The sequence below is a fragment of the Periplaneta americana genome, chromosome 13 (genome assembly GCF_040183065.1).
Source record: "Periplaneta americana isolate PAMFEO1 chromosome 13, P.americana_PAMFEO1_priV1, whole genome shotgun sequence".
Lineage (NCBI taxonomy): Eukaryota > Metazoa > Arthropoda > Insecta > Blattodea > Blattidae > Periplaneta > Periplaneta americana.
In genome coordinates, this window is record NC_091129.1 from 31,481,883 (window position 1) to 31,487,882 (window position 6,000).

The following is a 6,000-nucleotide window of genomic DNA, read 5'->3' on the forward strand; positions in this document are numbered from 1 at the left end:
ATAAATTGACTCAACCAGAATTTTAATCTGGGCTCGTTTCACGGTTAGGTGTACTAACTCCACAACGGTGGACTTGTACGCAATTAAGTGGCCATTTAAACATCCTATTCCTGAAATTGAAGCTGTTAAGAAAATCCAGTTGTTAACATAACGAATATAATCGGAGATTTTAAGCTAATATTTAAACACACACAATCAGTTGCCTGTATGTCTGAAGACGGAACTGTTAAGTGGAAGGACATACAGAACATCTCTTTTCTCATATTATTTTAAGAAAAGCCTCTGTTTCCCTAACATAGTTTCATATCAATGTACGAAGCTTTTTAAATCAACATTTTGTCCTTTATGGTACAATCACACATAAAAAATGCAGTAGTCTATTATGTAGGGGAGAGTTGGGTAGTATCGGACATCGGGTCATATCGGACAGTCAGTTTCTTTCATCTACCACCAGATGATAGTACCTGTATAACATGATTACGTTTCTGTGACGTCGCATACAGAAACGTAACCATGTCATTCAGGTATTACGATCTGGTGGTAGATGAAAGAAACGCACTGTCAGATATTACCCGATGTCCGATACTACCTAACTCTCCCCTACTCGTATCTGCTCTCAATAGTATCACAGAATCACCAATTTTGTCTTAAATGAAAGCTAAAAGACTGCTAATCAATTTTGTTTGATGATTATTAGAAATTTTAATTATTATATTTTTATTTTGCATTTTTATGAACAGAAAGAAAAATTGCACGACCATTTTTAACTTATTCTTTAATTTACTATTTGAAAATTTCCTCTTACAGAATTATTCGTGTATAATGTGAGAATATGCCCTGAAAATTTTATTCAGTTATCTCTACTATTGTCTGAGATATTACATATTAAAAGTTGAAAAATGTAAAATAAATTCCGGATATCCAACGGAGAAGTTTGAATACAGAGTAAAGGGACTGGAGCGCAGCGACTATTTAAATGTGGCGTGAAAGCAGTTATTTTTTTTCTGAAGACCTTGAAATTTCGCTCCAATGAAGTCAATACTATGAAGTATTTTTAGGCTAAAAATAAGAAAAAATGTTAATTTTGACACATTTGGTTATTCCCGTAGAAACTTCAAAACGTTGAAAACATTTTCTATGATAGTAAGGTCGAAGGTCCTTAGAATTGAAATGTTCGATTGCCTAAGTGGAATGTGCAATTTCAAATGTAGGAAATGGTTTTATTAATATTTGTTTCAATTAAATTCAGTTCCAATTAATTCGACAGTTCACATACAGAAATGCGAACTGTATTGTACGTTTATTTACAGATACGTAATTAAAATTTGAAACGGGGTCTTGTTGCGAGTCCACCTGTATGTAGGCAACAATTTCGCAAGACTATCCATAAGTAGCATATATACAGGGGTTCTTGTTTACTGCACATGCGCAGTGTGTTGTAAGTGAAACAATAAGGGAGCTCAAAATTTTATTTCCGTATCTGTACAACCAATACTATCGTTTGTGAAGAATGATCGAATACTTAGTGACGATTTAAACATCATAATCATTATTCTAAAAAAAGAGACAAACGAAATGTTCGTATTTTCTGGTTCGGGCTCGAAAAGTAGGTTAATAATTGAGCCGTTCAGAGCAGAAGTGGTGTAAGTAAAAAATGTGTAATGAGGGTTTAAGTAAACATTCTGTAAAATACAGCGCGAAATAGCAATTAATATTCAATTTATTTAAACTATTAGTAGTCAGTGGATAGCAAGAAGGACCTATTAATTGCTACTTTGCGCTGTATTTTACATAATTTTTACTTTAAACCTCATTACCCAATTCTGACTTACACCACTTTTGCTCTGAACGGCTCAATTAATTGTTACATGCTTCAAGAGATGGCATCTATTTCACGAATAGTAATAGCCACTGTTTTACACACTTCGGTGTTAAAGATACATTAATGCTTTCGCAGATTGCAAAGGTCATTTCCAGGAGATAATATAAATTCATACCCCTAGATAACTGAACAAAACCTGATGATATTGATCACTAAAAGTGAAACGAACAGAGAGAATTTCGAAGAATATATTCTGAACGTTTATGATCAATCAATTTCATATATCGAAATATGGGAGGGGAGTTTTGAGAGTGCCGAAAAATTTTACCTGTAGATTCAGGTTATGAATTACACTGGAGTAGTGGTAAGAAATCAGTTGAGCTATAAATTCACTCATACCTAATCCTAATCACTACTGACAAACTTTGTGATGACGTCGTGCTCATGAATCTTGCGCTTTAAAAATTAAATAAAATGTGAAGAAGTATAAAGAAAAAGAAAGAGATTCGAACACAAAACTCAAAGGTGTAAATTTGTGAAATGAAGTTTCGAACAAATTAAAAGACTGTGAAAAGAAATATAACAATTTTAACAAAGTTATGGAACTTGTGCGGGATACTTTTTTCCAGTAACTTCTGCACCTGTGGAGGGAGAATTTTCTGTTATGAAAATCATTTGGACACTTGAAAGGAATAGACTCCAAGTAAAACAGAGATGAAAGCTTTGATTCAGATTAATGCCAATTGACAGTTTTCATGCGTGGATTTCTATTGTTACATAAAAGAGAATACTTATTTCCTAAACAAAGTTTAATGTTTCCAGAAGTATGAGAATTAATAATAAAATTACATAATTAATACTATGTACAGTCTTAGAAAAAAATTTTGTCGCACAGATATTTCTTACGTTCCAGAAAGGAGGCAGTGCGCATGATCAGACATACAACGAAACAAAACTAATTTGATTATCTCAACTAGTCCTTCTCTTGTGAACCAGGTCGCTCGTCCTCTGATCATGCGCACTTCCTCCTTTCTAAGACTTATAAAGTATCTGTGCGACAAAACTTTTTTCTAAGGTTGTAGGTTTAAATCACTCAGACTAGCATATGTATCTGTTTGTGGTATCAGAATATTAATATTATGAGAGTAGAATTATGATGCATTCAGTTAGATTTTTTCATGTAATGGTACACTGTAGTAGATAGTCTTCTTTAATGCAAATTGATGTCCCACATTTTTGAGAACCTTTATATGAAACAACGATCAAAGTCATGCCAGAAGAAGAAATGCCGAAGTCAAGTGGTACGGAGAAAGGAGTACGTCAAGAATCCCCTTTATCAACTACCCTATCCAGATCAACTTCGGGGAATAGTGAAGAAATAGGAGGGGTGAGAATGTAGGAGAGGTGATAGTTTGAGGAACAATAAAGTGCTTAAGATTTTTTGATGATATGACATTGTTAGCAGAAGAGAAGATGATACTAAGGGATATGCTACTGGAGCTAAATGACAGCTGTGAGCAGTATGGGATGAAGATAAATGCAAACAAGACGAAGATTTTGTTTGTTGAAAGAGAAGTAAAGAAGCTAAACGTGCGAATTCGAAATGAGGCAGTAGAACAAGTGGACAGATTCAAATACCTTCGGTGTAGGCCTGGAATAAGTAGTAATATCAACTGTTGCCAGAAAGTTAAAAGGAGGATAGCAATGGCAAAGGAAGCTTTTAATAGAAAAGGGAGCATCTTCTGTAGACCTTTGGAAAAAGAACTAAGGAAGATACTAGTGAAGTGCTTTGTATGGAGTGTGGCATTGTACGGAGCAGAAACGTGGGCATTACGACGAAGTGAAGGGAAGCGAATAGAAGCATTTGAATTTGTGGATATGGAAAAGAATGGAGCGTGTAAAATGACAGAATGAGAAATGAAGCTGTGTTGAAAAGAGTGGGTGAAGAAAGAAAATTGCTGAAACTTATCAGGAAGAGGAAAAAAATTGGCTGGGTCACTGGTTGAGAAGGAACAGCCTACTAAAGGATGCACTGGAGAACATGGCGAACGAAGAAAGATTCGAGGGAGAAGAAGATTTCAGGTTATAGACAACATTAAGATACATGGATCATATGAGGCTTCCATCTGAGGTTGTAGAATGTTGGGTTTCTAGTGAAAGACCTGTCCTTGGGCAAAACACTACAAATTAATTTTTGGGGAAACAATAATGTATCCATATTTTTGTTTCGGAATATGTATGGTAAGACTTTCCTGTGTTAAATTTCAACGTACCTCGTTTACATGTTTCGACCTATTTATGAGTCATCTTCAGGACTGGTCGTTGTTGGTCTTGGCGCCACTTATTCTGTTTCCTGTGAGGGTGTGTAGAGTCAAAAAGTGTGCGTATTTTGAAGTTGAGTTGTGTGTTGATAATTTCGTTGGGCTGTGTTTTTGTGTGTCTGTATATTTCATATTGTTTTAGTGTGTTTAGTTACTGGTTTTTTGGTTGGATGTGTAGTATTTCCAGGTCTGTGTTAATGTCTGTGTGGGTGTGGTTAGCATTTGTGATGTGTTCTGCATATGTGGAGGTGTTTTGTGATTTTGTTATGGCTGTGATCTGTTCTTTGTAACGTGTTTGAAACGATCCGAAGTGATACAGTGTTAAAAGTTGTGTAATTAAGATGCATATTTTTGTATCCAGAATTATGGTAACCCTAACTAAGTTATAGTTATTTGCCGATAGTTCGCTTCCAAGTGATCTATCTTCCTCGTCTGTGATTTCCTTGTGAATTACAGTTCAGTACCTATCGCCTATTTTACAGTGTTCTCTTGTGGCGTCGTAGAGCGTGTCTTGTCCACCTCCATTTCATTTGTCTTTTCTGTTCTTCAGTGGTATTCTGTTCCCAAAGAACGTTGCTGGAATTGATCTTGCTGCACCATATTTCGTTTGGTTTTAGTAATAAAGGTTAATTTGTATGTACAGGTTATTATACTCCTTTCCGTGAGACTTAGCTCGTGGAGGTCGCGGCTTTTCATCCGCCCAGAACAACACGAGACATTCGCGCTTTAGAAAAGTTGCCTAATTGTATTGTCAGTCGCTGTTCATTATGGTAATTTAAGTATGATATACACCCAGAAAAAATAATGTACGAAGAAGATGAGACGTATGAAATAAGGTGTGTGAACAGCATTATAGCCTGCTGTCCAGTCTGGACTTCAGAATTTTTCTGCGTGGGTTATCTCCCTCAACCTTTAAAGATATTTCTCTTTAGCCTACAAGGTAACAGGTCCGCTGTTCATTAAACCCGAACGAGATCAGGTCGCCTCTTCCGCCACCCCCTCCTTACGACAGAACTACTCCTACGGAAATGTCATTCAAGTCTTCGCCGTATCTCTGGCAAGGGGACTCTTGCAGGGTACTATCAACCAAAGGACTCTCTAAGACAGTATCCTTTCAGCGAGTGCTGACGACTAAAGAGTAAGCAGTGCATCGTAATATGCCCCGTCGTGCAGCGGGAAGAGGAAGAGAGCATAACCGCCAGCAGCCATGGGTGCACCATAGTGCAGTCTCTTATCCGCGGATAAGAGACGCTAATCCGAAGGTGCACTGTGCTGATGACCGCTACTTCAAGAGGTATTATCGCTCTATTATTGCCCATTTGCCGTACCTTGCGACAAGCAATTTGTTAAATAATATGTTTAATTTAACGACGCTCGCAACTGCCGAGGTTATATCAGCGTCGCCGGTGTGCCGAAATTTTGTCCCGCAGGAGTTCTTTTACATGCCAGTAAATCTACTGACATGAGCCTGTCGCATTTAAGCACACTTAAATGCCATCGACCTGGCCCGGGATCGAACTCGCAACATCGGGCATAGAAGGCCAGCGCTATACCAACTGTGACCAAGCAATTTGGATACCCTTTATTATTATTACTATTATTACTTTACCGCCACGATGGCTCAGTGCTAGCGCCCGGGTACGGGTTCAAATATCTGTTCATCTTAAATTTTTAACTTGTTGCGCAAGCTCGTAGTCCAGGCAAAACAGAGGGTTTCTCCGGGTACTCCAATTTCCCGTGACATCCAAAAATTCTCAATCATCATTCATTAGAAGTGTAATGTATATACACAGCCTACGATGCACTCTGGATAGTTTCTGACGAACTAAGTCGTCTGCGTTTCTCGATACTTGCGCC